The following is a 15,458-nucleotide window of genomic DNA, read 5'->3' on the forward strand; positions in this document are numbered from 1 at the left end:
TTGTGGTCCATGAGTTCAAGCACTGCATCAGTCTCTGTGCTGACAGCTCAGAGCCTGGAGCCTGTTTCGGATTCTGTGTCTCCCTCTCTCTCTGCCCCTCCCCTGCTCATGTTCTGTCCCTCTCTGTCTCAGAAATAAATAAAACATTAAAAAAATTTTTTTTAAACAATAGAAATCAAACAATGTCTGCTCTCAGACCACAATGGAACTAAATTAGAAATCAATAACAGAAAGATAATTGGAAAGTCCCAAAATATATGGAGATCAAACAACACACTTCTAAACAACAGAGGGATCAAAGAAGAAATACTAAGAGAAATTTTTTAATATTTTGAATTAAATGAAAATGAAAGCACAATTTATCAAAACTTGTGAAATGCAGTGAAAGCAGTGTTTAGGGGGAACTTTACAGCATTGAATGCATACATTTAAAAAAGATAAAAGAGCTGAAGTCAACAATACAAATGTACACTGAGAAAACTGGGAAAAGATAAGCAAATTAAATCTAAAGTAAGCAGAAGAGGGGCGCCTGGGTGGCGCAGTCGGTTAAGCGTCCGACTTCAGCCAGGTCACGATCTCACGGTCCGTGGGTTCAAGCCCCGCGTCGGGCTCTGGGCTGATGGCCCAGAGCCTGGAGCCTGTTTCCGATTCTGTGTCTCCCTCTCTCTCTGCTCCTCCCCCGTTCATGCTCTGTCCCAAAAATAAATAAAAAACGTTTAAAAAAAATAATAATAAATAAATAAATAAAGTAAGCAGAAGAAAAGAAATAATAAGAATTAGAGCAGAGTACTCACTTCAGCAACACATACATTTTAAAAAGTGGGAAAGATACAGAGATTAGCATGGTCCTTGTGAAAGAATGACACACAAATTTCTAAAGTGTTCCATAGTTTTTCACTATATTGTACACCTGAAACTAATATAATACTGCATGTTAACTGTATTGGAATTAAAATGAAAATGTAATTTAAAAAATTGTCACAGATTACATAAAAAAAGAATTACAGCAGAAATCAAAACAGGAAAAAATGGGATACCAATAGGAAAAAATCAACAAAATCAAACCTGGATCTTTGAAGAGATCAATGAAATCAATAAGCTTCTAGCCAGACTAACAAAGAAAAACAAGACACAAGTTGTTAATATAAGAAATGAAAGAGGGGACATCACTACAGATCCTATGGACATTAAAAGGATAATAGAGTAATACTATGAAAACTCTATTCCAACAAATTTGAAAAATTAAATGAAATGGACCAATTCTTTGAAAGACACAATCTTCTAAAACCCACACAAGAAGAAACACAAGATCAGAATAGATTTGTCTATCTAGTAAAGAAATTGAATCCATAATTAATAACCTTCCAAAACAGAAAACACTGAGTCCAGATAGGTTCACTGGGTGACTATATCAAATATTTAAGGAAGAAATTATAATTCTTTACAATCTCTTTCAGAGAATAGGAGAGAATACCTCCTCACTCATTTTATGAGCCTGCACACTAAAACCAAAGACATTAAAGAAAACAAGACTATAAACCAATATCTCTCATGAACACAGATGCAAATATCTTCAACAAAATATTATTTCCTATATGTCAATAATTAACAAGTGGAATTTGAGATTAAAAAATACAATAACATTTTCATAGCACCCAAAAACATGCAACATGTAGGTATAAACCTAACAAAATGTGTACAAAATCTGTGTGAGGAAAACTACCAAACTGATGAACAAAATCAAAGAAGAACTAAAGAAATGGAGAGATATTCCATGTTCATGAATACAAAGATTCAATATTGTCAAGATTTCTTTTCTTCCCAACTTGATCTATAGATATGATGCAATTCCAACTGAAATCTCAGCAATTATTTTGTGAATACTGACAAACTGATTCTAAAGATTATATACAGAGGCAAAAGATCCAGAATAGCCCACACAATATTGAGGAACAAGAACAAAGTTGGAGAATTGAAACTACTGATCTTTAATACTTATTATAAATACACAGTAATCAAGACAGTGTGGTATTGGTGAAAGAATAAACAATGGACCAGAACAGAGAGCCCAGCCAGATGAGTCTACACACAGACCTTATACCCTTCACAAAAATTAACTCAAAATGGATCACAACCTACATGTAAAATGCAAAACTATAAAACTCCTAGAAGATAACATAGAAAAAAACCTAGATGACCCAGTATGACAATGACTATTTACACTCAACACCAAAGTCACAGTCCATAAAAGAAATAATTGATAAGCTGGACTTCATTATAATTAAAAACTTCTTTGTGAAAAGCAATGTCAAGAATATGAAAAGACAAGCCATGGACTGGAAGAAAATATTTACAAAATATACATCTGACTACAGATTGCTACCCAAAATATACAATGAAGTCTTAAAACTTAATACGAAAACAAACGATACAATTTTAAAAATGGGCCAAAGACCTTAGTAGGCACCTAACCAAAGAAGATATACAGATGGCAAATAACTATATAAAAGGATGCTCAACATCATAAATCATCAAGTAAATGCGAACAGTGAGATACACTACACAATATTAGTACTTATGGCCAAAATTCAGAACACTGACATACCAAATGCTGGCAAGGATGTGAGAAAACAAAAAGTCTCATTCATTGCTGATGGAAATGCAAAATGGTACAGCCACTTTGGAACACAGTTTGAAGGTTTCTTACAAACTAAACATATTCTTACTTTATGACCCAGTAATCATGCTCCTTAGTATTTACCCAAAGGAGTTGAAAACTTATATCTACACAAAACCTGCACACAGATTTATAGCAGCTTTATTCATAATTGTCAAAACTTGGAAGCAACCAATATGCCAGTCAGTAGGTGAATGGATAAATAAACTGTTACATCCAGATAATGGAATATTAGTCAGTACTAAAAAGAAATGAATTATCAAGCTCTGAAAAGACAGAAGAAACTTAAATGCAATCTGTAAAGGTTATGTGCTATATGATTCCAAACATGTGACATTCTAGAAAAGCCAAAATTATGGACACAGTAAAAAGATCGGTGGTCACTAGGGATTGGAGGTGGTTGGGTTTGGGATGCACAGGCAGAGCACAGAGGATTTTTAAGATGGTGAAATTACTCTATATATCATAATGATGGATATATGTCATTATGCATTTGTCTGAACCTATAGAATATATGATATCAAGATTGAACCCTGATATAAACCATGGACTTCAGATGATTATGATGGGTCTATATAGGTTCATCAATTGTAAGAAATATACTATTCCAGTGGGGATGTTGATAATGAGGGAGGCTCTGCATAATGAGGGTAGAGGCTATCTGTGAATTCTCTGTACCTTCCTCTTAATTTTGCTGTGAACCTAAAACTGTTCTTAAAATTTTTTTTTAAAAGAACAAAAACTGTATCGGATTATGTAAAATCCTAAGTGTATCCCAACTTCTGGTGTGATAAGTATAATGAAAAAATGTAGACAATTGTTGAAGCAGTTATTAGCATTAGTTGACCATTTTTGGTGTCACATTTAAGCAGCTTTCATTAAAGTGACTCATCTAACCAGCTGGTTAGATACCATAAGTGATGGTACTATATTCCTTTTGCTTGGAGGTGACAGAAATCAAATGTGATCTATATTAAGCAAACAGGAGAATTTTTAATATGGATATAAGATTTTCTCATCCAACCCAAGGATGGGAACTTGGTATCAAGTAAAAGAAGGAATTTGGACAACATCTGGTCTAGCACCTTTCACACGAAGGAAAATTTAGTAAATAGTAAGTATGATCAAGCAACTGGTTTGTTCAAAAAAGAGAGATGGTTCAGATGGACCATTCTGTTCTTGGATCACATCAAAGAATTTTTTTCTGGTCAATATAACAATAATTATATAAAACTGACACTTTTTCATGTGATATCACATTTAATTCTTATAACAACACTGAAAGGTAGGTGCTATTCCATGTTACAGATGTGGAGAATACAACTTAAGTTAAATGATTTGTATGTAGCTAAGAAGCTGGAAAGTAACAGTGTTAAGGTTTAAATTCTTTCTGCATCAAAAATCAATGTTGATTTTATTTCATATTGTCATGAAAAAATAAGTAAATTTCACTTTGGAAATTTTGAAAAAATTAGTGATTGCCTGTATCTGCTGTCAATTACATGCATCTTACACCTTGCCCAAATTTGGGGGATTTAGGATTGTTAAATTAAAGAAATATACACTTTGGGAACCTGGCTGGCTCAGTTGGTAGAGCATGCAACTTTTGATCTCGGAGTCATGAGTTCAAGCCTCACATCTGAGGTAGAGATTACTTAAAAACAAACAAACAAATAAACTTTAAAAATATATATGTACACTTGAGGACACTGTGGATATAGGTAACTTAGAGTTAGCCAGTCTTGATGTATAAATCCTCTTTTCTCAAAGATTTTAAAATCTCTTCAAATATAGTCTGAAAGGAGCATTTAGAATAAACTTTGCAAATGCCTAACAGACTGGGATTTGGTTTTGTGAAAAAAGAGGGAGATATTAGAAAACACCATTTTTAGTCAAGCTAGCATAGCATAGTCAGCATTCTGTCCTTGAGAGTAATGTCGAGAGATATAGGTATACTACATCCTGTAATGTTACCTGCAAAAAGCTAAAGAGGTTTTCTGAAACATCTCTTTACCTCTTAATGGATCTGACTTTTATATATTAAGAAATTTTATTTTGAATGTTTTGAACCAATAGGGGTGCCTGGGTGGCTCAGTGGGTTAAGCTTCAGACGTTGGCTCAGGTCAGGATCTCACAGTTCCTGGGTTCGAGCCCCCAGTGGGGCTCTGTGAGGACAGTTCAGAGCCTGGATCCTGCTTCGGATTCTGTGTCTCATCTTTCTCTGCCCCTTCCCCACTTGTGCTCCGTCACTCTCTGTCTCTCAAAGGTGAATAAATGTCAAAAAAATTTTTTTTAAATGTTTGAACCAATAATATTACTTCCTTTGTCTTCTCCTGGAAATAACAAATACAATTTGGGGGTACAGTGAGAATTCACCGGTCCTAAATTTCTCCTCTTTCAAGCTTTAAGAAGTGCTCACAGGACACAACATTACTTACGTAGTATTCATGCCAAAAACTTTAATCTAACCATGAGGAAACAATCAGGGAAATTCAAATTGAGAAACATTCTGCAAAATAATTTGCCTGGACTCTTAAAAAAACAATCAATGATGAGAAAGATGAAAAGCGCTGGCTGACTCTTCCATATTAAGGGAGAGTAGAGAGTTATGCCAAATAAATGCAATAAGAGCCATCTGATTGGGTTCTGAATAAAAAAAAAGAATACAAGGAAAGAAGGAAGGTAGGAAGGGAAGAATGGCAAACTATAGAGGACTTTGTTGGGACAATTGGAGAAATTTGGATCAGATTATATAATAGATAATAGCATTAATGTTAAATTTCCTAACTGTGATAATATAGGGTGATGCTGTAGGAGACACGCTTTCTCTTGAGAGATATATTCTGAAGCATTTGGGGGTTAATTAAGAACAATAATAAGAACAACTTGCTGGGTTCTGGAACTCTAGATCTTGATGAATAAGTTTGTGTTCATCGTACCCATTTTCATCCTAAAAGTTTTCAGTTTTCAGTGTATTAATATTTTTGGTCCATTTTCTGGCAGACAACTTTCCATATCTTTATGTCATTTTAATTGCCTTTCTCTAGATGGGTTGGCTTTGTGGCCTTATGATTCCCTTCAGGTATGGTGAATAGAACAAAAAATATTCCTAATGCTGATGTACAGTACTATGGGATAATGCTTTATATTTCCAGTGCTCTTCCTTGTGACACTTTGCACTCATTTTTGGTACAAAAGCTTTTCAGGACAATGTTTTACAGGGAATAATGTAAAATTACTATAGATCCTCTGTCTAGCAGTTCATCTGGGAATCCTACCATTTGATATCATTGGTTTGGCCTTTTTCTTCCCAGAAAAGCTTAGGGTCAACTAAAAATTAGTCAATTTTAATGTGCGTTTGAATGCCCCATCATGTTCTAAAACATGAAACTCAACTGGCTCCAGCACTGACTCTGGGGCATCAGCCATCAGCTTCTGTTCTTCAGAAACTTAGTAAAAGTTTCCCTTGCTACTGTTCAAATTCTCTTTACTAAGTATCGCTTGCCTATAGGTCCAAAAAATATCGATATTATGTATAAATGTGCTTTATGTATTCTGTACATATCTACTTATACATCTAAGTGTGGTTTTCGTAAAAGAGGAATAACAAGAGTGTGAATTCAAGTAAGGGTATAGGCTGAAATGTAGTAAAAACAACATGGGCTTTAGAATAAGACTATTATCCCCTTAATCTCTCTTCTCACCTATACTGGCTTCTGACCTTGGTGGGACCATGGAAACTGTCTGGGTGTCTATGGCCTTCCAGGCTGGTTTTAAAGAGAATGCCTTATGCTTAAAGTAGGTCTTCTGTCAATATTAGGCCTCTCTCTTTTTTTTTTTCTTCCACTTGAGAAAGTGTGAAAGTATTAATAGCTTACATTTACTAGGTACTTATTATGTACTTAAGCTGTCCATGAAAAGGGGTTTGCACATACTGATAGCACAAGAGTCAGAAGTTGACTGGTTAAAAGTAGGGGCTCCAGAACTAGCCTTCCTGGGTTCAATTCCTGACTTTACTAACAATTAGCTTCATGATTCAGGATAAGTTACTTCACCACTCTATACCTCAGTTCTCTTATCTTTAAAGTGGGGAGATGATAACAATATTTTCCTTACTGGGGTCTTGTGAGGATTGAATGAGATAATATTTGTTAAACACTTAGAGCAGTGTCTGATATATAATGAGTACTTAACATATAGTAGCTTTTATTATAAAGTGTTATTATCTCATTCAATCCTCTTAGCAGCCTGGTGGGTTAGATAAAATTACTATTCATACTATTTGTGAGAAACTGATCATAAGCAAGGTTAAATAATTTGAACCAGGACACTCAGTAAAAAAAAACAGAATTAGGACTTGATTCTTGTCGGTTATTAACTACTAAAATTTCTCCTTAAGTCTCTCCAATCCAATTTCTTATGGGGATTGTTTAAACAGTCTGATATAGGAACTTGTCAAAAAGCTTGTTGGAAATTTAAATATAGATTTTTCTCTCTAAATCTCCTTAGTCATACTTATTTATTCTCTCAAACAACTCTAGTGAAACAAACAAACATCATTTCTCATGCAGAAGTCATGTTGACTCATTCCATGCTAAATTATTCTCTTTTAGCTATTCAGCTATACTACCCTTACACCAATACCTCAGAAAAATTGCAAGGCTGACTGAAATTTGAAAAGGAGGTGTGAGTTTGGACAAATCATTTAACCTCCTTGAAAAGGTATTTGGACTAGATAAGCTGTAGGGTTTTTTCCAGCTCTAAAATTCTATGATCCATGATTATGGATGTAATGACTGAGACCCTCTTTTCCACTTGCTATAGGGGCCCTGCTGAGGCACTATTCCATTTATTTGATACTCTACTTACACGGATATTTGTTTTTCTTCTGATTCTTTAGGGTATAAAATAAAAGATAGAGACAAAAGACATGTAAGGAAAATGTTCTAAAAAAGACATGTTAAAGTTAAGTAGCAAAGGGTTTTTCAGAGGGAAAAAGAGGGATTTGATACTCACTTTAAATTAGGCTTCCTTTTTTGTTGTTGTTATTATTTTGGTATTCTGTGACCTTCTTTTATTGACCATATCATTCCTTCATTTTATATTCAAATAATACTGTAACAGAATTTCCGAGAAGGCAGAGCTAATATCCAAATTTGTGGAACATTCTGGTGTTTCTTTTAAATACAATGCATACTTTGTTTCCTTCCCTCTAATGGCAAAACTGTCAGTGTTTCCATGTGCCCATTTTAGTCCCGTCAAATTAGGCAAACTAAAATTAGGTCATTATTAGGAACCATCCTACTACACCTTCAGAAATGACCACAGTTCATCTAATAAGCACATTCTAAGAAAAAAAAAACACTGTATTTATTAAATATCTGTTATCTATTCTGAACTGTTGCATATATTGGGGATACAGAAATCCAAAATTCAGAGACTTTCCTAAAAAAACTTAGTGACTAAAAACAATATAAAACAATAACATGCCTCAAAGCTGTGCTACAAGAGACACACAGAAAACTGTTCTGGAAGCACAGAGGATGAATACCTGGTTTGTTTGCTAGGAGGAGATGCATACAGAGTTTCTCAAAGAAGCAATGGATAATTGAGTGGCGTCTTGAAAACTACATGAGAATTGATCTGGTTTTGAGATGAAGGTTCCAGAAAGAGAGACCAGCATGTGCAAAAATGAAAGAAAGGCATGTTTGGAAAACTAATTCCATATAGGAGGCATTTAGACTGCTTATGGCCCAGTGGGTAAAGTTGAGTGTGGAGAGGTTGAGACAGGCAGATTATGAGGGGTTTCACATATCCTACTACAGATTGTCCAGGGGTTCATAAAGTATCATTGATAGGTTTTAAGCAGTTGAATGGGATGATCTGATTTGTTAACTGTGCATTTCCCATCATAAGAGAACTGCTTAGAAAGGGTCCTGATGACTTTTTCCAGCTAATCAATTTCCAGGACTTAATACAGTGTCTAAAATATGGTACATATTTTACCATATGTAAAAAAAATTTCATATGATGGATCAATCCATCAATGAAAGAACTAAGCTACTTAGTATTTGCTTCTGGACTACATATCAAATTATTTACAGGAGTAATGATGAGATTTTCTTTAAAACATTTAGGCAAGAAAGGGGGTGGTAGGGGAGGATAGATAAAATAAGATTGTTCAAATGTAAATAATCATGAATACTGGGCATCTAGTACCCAGGGGATCATATTTCTATTTCCTTTACTTTATGTTTGATATTTTTCCATGATAAAGAAGTTTTTAAAAATTGCTCCTGAGTTAATAAGGCAACTTGATTTCTAGATTCCAAATGTTAATGTTTGAAGCATAAATATCTCAGTTAAAAAGAACTAAGCTTTTAAAGAATGATAATACATTTGTAACTTAAAAAAAAAAAACTAAAAGAAAAACCTTGAATACTATAAAAATTTTTGGAGTTTTAATGTAATTCTTGACACTAGATTTTTAAGTTTTCAAACTAATTGTGGCTAGAAAAGTTCTTGACTCAAACCTCTTTATAGTTTATATTATAGAATTGCAACTAATGTTAGAAATTCTTAATTTTTTAAATATGGAAATCATACCCTTATTCAAAAACGTGTTGTGAAAGAAATGCTTTCACATTAATCTATATCGCATGCAATTGATTTCACAAAATTTTATGTTATTAATTTTGCAGTTACTAAAAATAACTTGCTGGAATATATTCCTGCTAGTATTTGAAAAATATATCCACTTAGTACTAAAAGCAATTATATTAAGACACACAAAAACATTGGGGCACCTGGCTGGCTCAGTCGGTTGGGTGTCCAACTTCGGTTCAGGTCATGATCTCGTGGTCCATGAGTTCGAGCCCCATGTCGGGCTCCGTGCTGACAGCTCAGAGCCTGGAGCCTGCTTCCGATTCTGTGTGTGTGTCTCTCTCTCTGACCCTCTCCTGCTCATGCTCTATCTCTCTCTGTCTCTCAAAGATAAACATTTAAAAAAACACACACACACAAAAACATAGTCTACATGTATAAATGTATCATAGTTTCTATTTCAGGAATGTGAATTCATCATCGTTAAATTTGAATTTTTTTTTTCAACGTTTATTTATTTTTGGGACAGAGAGAGACAGAGCATGAATGGGGGAGGGGCAGAGAGAGAGGGAGACACAGAATCGGAAACAGGCTCCAGGCTCTGAGCCATCAGCCCAGAGCCCGACGCGGGGCTCGAACTCACGGACCGCGAGATCGTGACCTGGCTGAAGTCGGACGCTTAACCGACTGCGCCACCCAGGCGCCCCATCATCGTTAAATTTGAATGGTATGTAGAGCCACTGATTCTATCTCTTGCAGTCTGTTCAATAAATTGAGATATTGCTGCTGATAAAGTCAGATTTTAATAATTGACAATTTCTGGGGACTGGCCAGACTACCACCAAAACCTTTTCTTTCCAGATGCAGCCATTTTGGGGGAGGGAGGAGGGTCTCAGCTACTTCAGATTAGCTGTCATATCTGCAATCAGTGTCTGGTGAGCTGCGTATCTCCATGTGTTGTATGAAAGTACACAATGAGGGTCCAACTGCAAGCTAGTGTTTAAATGCTGGTTCTTCAGTTAATGCATGGAGAGAAAGTAAGCATGTTACAAAGAGGATTGCATAGAAGTAGGAATGGCATATGGAGACAAGGGCAGACATTAAAGGTTGACTTTTGGTCCTTGTATCACTTCAAACAGTGTTGCCCAAGAAAAAGAAACACGGCTTCACAGAAGTGGTACATGTCACAACTTGTGATGAAGTTCTTATTTTTCTTTTTAACACTTACAAAATAAGTTTCTATCAACATACTCTCTTAATAATAAAAAGGAAAAAACTAAGAAGCCACATGAGAAACTGGCTAATTGAAAGGGAAAATGACCTTTATAATTATTCAATAGAAGAATGCTATGTTAATAGGTGTTAGGGGGCAATATCTTACTATCGTGCCATGGAAATTTGCCCTTGTGTGTTCATCAAGGATGCCTTAAAAATTTTTTTTTGGCATGATGGGATCCGGCTCTGGAAATGAAGTAAGTTTCCCATACTAAATATCTCAAAGAGGTTAAGTTAAGCACATCACAACGGGTTTTGAGTCAATGTAAGTTTTCTTCAGCCACTATTAGATTGAAAACTTTACAAACGACAGTCTGAAAGCTGCATTAATTACTCCAAAGATTCTCTCTCAAAAATTAGTAATTCCTCTAACTCAGCAAAATTTAATATCTAAAGAGGCCACATTTATCTTGACTTCGGCAAAAATGTTGAAATAAAAATTTAGTAGCACAAAAATAGATAAATATACTTCACAAACAGAAAATGCTTCCTGCTTAGCACCTCCTTTCTTAAGGAAAAGTAGAGAACGGAAGCCCTTTTTCTTCCTTTTCTCACAAGTTGTGTAAATTATTTCCCTAGTCTTTTGTGTAAATAACCAGGAGAGCTGAAAATAAGAGATCTTGAAGATTTTAATGTGTGGCACTCTCAACTATAAGAAGCATAGATCCTCTTTATATTTTTAGAGCTCTTAGGATATATCCACATTAATTACATATCTTAATTCCTATGCTTGGTTTATCATTGGAAACTAAAGTTTCAGTGATGGAAGAGAATGAAAATTTCATGGAGACCCTGAAAAAACTGAAAATATGGGGATATCGGGGAAACACGGAAATCTTATATGTACCGAAAAACCCAAAACACTGAATGACAAAAATAAGTGTAAGGTGTAATGTATGCGAACTGGAGAGGTAAGGATGGTGAGACATTTAATGAGGCAATATATTTCTTCTTTTCCATATGATACCACTTACTCAATATTCTTAACAAAGATGTTCCCTAATGATGTTCAGTAACATCACTTCTGATAACTATTGAGAGAAAATAACACAGACGTGCTTACGAGGAGATTCCATTTAAAGGCTATATTAGTTTTTCTATAAATCATTGTTATTTGATAAGTTTTGATGATCATTAAAAAAATCTACTGTACCCATTTCATCTACATCTATATTTTTATGTGCTTAAATTTAAGTATGAAAACTATGAATACAATGGAATTTGTAGGTATAATATCAAAATCAAATTGTAAGCTTTCTTAAATTTTGCACACACACAACTCAGGTGAAAGATCTACTTGTTATCAACATTATTTTAAATTTTATAACTGTATAATAGAATGCATTCTTTGTTTGAGCTAGTTAGCTAATCACCATTTCAAAAAATATAAGTATACCTATCAAAGGGACTAAAGTAACAGAAACATAATATCTTTGCCAAGTATATATACATAAGAAGAAAAATAAAGGCAATTTACAAGGAAGGTGGTATAACTTGACAGACCTTTCTGTAGGAATTCAGAAAATGGAAACACTTTTTTTTTTTTTTTTACAAAGTCAGTTTAAATCTAAACTGGTTTCATTCTCAATTTTGAGTTGTATCTTACTTTTATAATATCTTACTCTCATATTTGAGTATCAGGTCAGACTTTTGGGCATTCTGTCAGTAAGGTCTTACTCTTTAAACAACCATTCTCCTTCTTCACCAACAGTATCTACTTTGTGTCCTTGATTCTGAGTGTTCTTTATCATGTAGAGATTACTCACTGTCATATAAATCCCCCCCCCTTTCTTCCCATATAAATACTTTTTCTTCTTTGGGGTTTTCAAAGTTTATGAATTCAGGAATATGGAAAGGCAAGTGACTACTTACCTCTTGTCCTCAAATCCCATCTTTAAATCACATTCATAATAGTATGTTTTATCTAAGACACCACCACTAGCAACTTTCAAAGCCTCTCCATCTCTTCCCCAGAGTCTACCTTCCCGTTTCCACTGTTCTGTGTTCAGTCCGGCCCACTCTTGATCCATCAGACATCTGCATATGATAGAACATGCCTACAGACTTCTCCTTTAAGTTTCCTCCCATCTGGAACAGCTTTTTCTACTTCATCCACTGTGCTGCTCCAAATCTTGTGGGAATATGTTCTAAAATTGCTTTTCTTCTTTAATCTTTGTAATTGTACTGTTAACTCATGCATGTTGTTAAAAAAATAAATAAGTCCATGAAGATGTGTATTTTTTGTGTAAACCAAGACTTACATATAAAATATGTAAGCTACTAGGATTATTTAATTTGGAGGAAAATTATTTGAATGGAAATTTTTTGAATGGTGAATTACTAATAACATTCAAATAAGTAAGAAATTATACAATTGTTGGTAAACAACTAATTTTTGTTACATATTAAAAGGAACTGTGCTCTAACATAAGTAAAAAGGTTTTTCAGTGAGATACAGGTAGGCGATATAAATTGTTAAATAATGGATTGGTTTATTAAAGCTGGTTATCTTTTTCTTTCTGGAGTAGCCAAAGAGTATATCTGCTCATATGTTTCAAATTTGATATACATCCAAGCTTTGTGAAGGAAGAATGTCTGTGTAGAGAGAAAGTCAAACAGACATGGACAGAAACATACAGTATCGGGGAGCAAGCCAGGAGGAGGAGTGGGGTGTGTTAAATAAGACTCTATTGATAGTTGTGTGTTATTGTTAGGGCAGATGAGTATTAAAAAAGAAGGTATTTTCTGAAGAAGAATGCTTTCTACTTTTCCATTTCTACACTTTATAGGATGAAGCTTTTGCTATAAAATAAAAGCACAACATCAAAATAAACACAAGACTTAATATATAATTCAAAAGTTGTGTTTGCAGAATCTTTTTGGAGTTATGTATTATTTCATCATCCTACTGGAGACAAACCAAATTTCATAAAGGTAGTGGGATCTTTTCATTTATAAATATCATCCCATCTTGTTCTAGGAAGGACTTAAATGGCAACATTTGATTATTTCATTAGAATAATAGCTTATCATGATCAAGACAAACTTTTTAAGTGTTTATCTTGTTTCATGTGATGCCAAATGAATTTTACAGAAACTGACATTTCAAGAAAAGTTCATAATTCTCCGAAACAGTGTATTAGATAAATACATTTGTTGTTAGCTTTTCAAACTTTTACTATTTTTGTTAGCCTTCTAATATAAAAGGCATGGAAATCCTTTTAAGTTGGCATTTTATTTTTGAAGTCCATGAAAAAGTTAAAATAATCAACAAAAAGGGATATAGATGGAATCTGAGCTATCCTCACATGCAAAAGAATTAATACTGGAAGAAGAGGTGCAAGGTCCATGGCCTTGGGAACTAAAGTATAGGACTTCAAGGTCAGACTTTCTTTCTATCTGCTATGTACAGACTTTCTGCATACATATGCACAATAAGTGACTTAATGTAAACCTTATAGTTAATTGATGATGCCAGAATCCAGAAATGTGTTTCATGTTTAAAGAAATTAAAAAATTATAAGGAAGTATTTGTTATATTTGAAGAACTTAGAAAAATCCAATTTAACATCTACTGTTAAAAACAAATAGTTTATTTGGTTGTAAAAAAGTTTTAATTTTTAGCTGGTAACCTGTATTTTCTTGTAACAGACTGATGGTAATAAATTAATTCAAAGACAAGCTTACAAATGTCTTCAAATTAGGTATTTGAAAAAGAAACCATAAACATTGTCCAAGGTTAGTCAAAATGACAAGAGCATCATTTCCAGAAAACTTAGAAGGGAAATTTTCCTTAACAATTTTTTAGGAGCTAAGTACTGGTAGCAAGCTTAGGAAAAGTTTTCGTGGCTTCTAAATGAAAAGCATACATGAGATAATCATACTAGCTTTCCATGTTTACATAACACTCGCAAGACATATATGGAAAACTTTACCCAGGGTAATTTTATATTCCATGCCATAATTTGGTTTATTTTCCTTTGCAAGGATAAAACATCTATTAGTAAGAATCAGACTAATACAAATATTTCAAAACCACAAGATTATGACTATAATTTTTAGTTCCTAAAATCTGTTTGTAAGAAGAACATCATGATGATATAAAATATCACAATTATTCGAAGAATATAAGACTTTTTAAAAAGTTAAAATAGAAAGCATCAGTCATAGAAATAAATAGAACTGCAAAAAGGCATATTAAATGTCTGTCTTTTCAAAGCTAACTATCTAGAAGCAAGCCACTTACCTACAATAGATAGAATGGAATTCATGTCTATAAAAATGCAAATACTTTCAATATTTGAAGGATAGCCATTTCAATAAATACAGTAGCTCTGATAACCAGGCTGCAGTAGGACGAGTCATGGTAACTTCTCTTTTTTATTCGATTAAGATTGTTCTAAAAGGCAATTTTTACATCCTATCATTCCAAAGAGGTTGAGGCTTTTTTTCTTCTTCCTCACATGTAGGATGATTTCTGGATATTTAGTATAGGGCATCACACCGGTTCAGTCTTGCAGTGCAACACAAGGCAGTTGCAGCAAGTATTTCCCACTAGTAATGTAACGAGCTAGGAGGGAACAAGGCTTGAGGAAACAATCTAGAAAACCATAACACAGCTTGTTGGTCCTTTACCCACAAATAACCTTTTTAGACCAGATACATAAAACGCAGTTTATTATCTAAAATTTTAAAGGGGAATCTTTTGTTAATTGTTAACAAAGAACGACTATCCTAATTCCCTTTAAAATGCAACCCTTAAAAAAATCAACTATCAAGTCTTTTTGAAAAGTGCTTAAATCATCTGGAGATAAAAATCACTTGGTGTCCTTGTTTTCTAACAAATGGCTTTTTCCATTGTTTCCATTAATTTCACCCATATTCGTTTTTTTAAAAAACAAGG

The 15,458-nt window shown here is 34.0% G+C and overlaps 1 non-coding gene across 1 annotated transcript; it reads left to right on the forward strand.

The window, feature by feature from the left end:
- Positions 1-786: 786 nt before the first annotated feature.
- LOC124529492 (U6 spliceosomal RNA) lies at positions 787-894 on the forward strand. Its single transcript, XR_006966383.1, has one exon. It is a non-coding gene; the product is annotated as a U6 spliceosomal RNA (small nuclear RNA).
- Positions 895-15,458: the final 14,564 nt, after the last annotated feature.

Source organism: Lynx rufus, unplaced genomic scaffold (genome assembly GCF_022079265.1).
Source record: "Lynx rufus isolate CCGP_SWC_20201006 ecotype Redwood Valley unplaced genomic scaffold, mLynRuf1.p SCAF_6, whole genome shotgun sequence".
Lineage (NCBI taxonomy): Eukaryota > Metazoa > Chordata > Mammalia > Carnivora > Felidae > Lynx > Lynx rufus.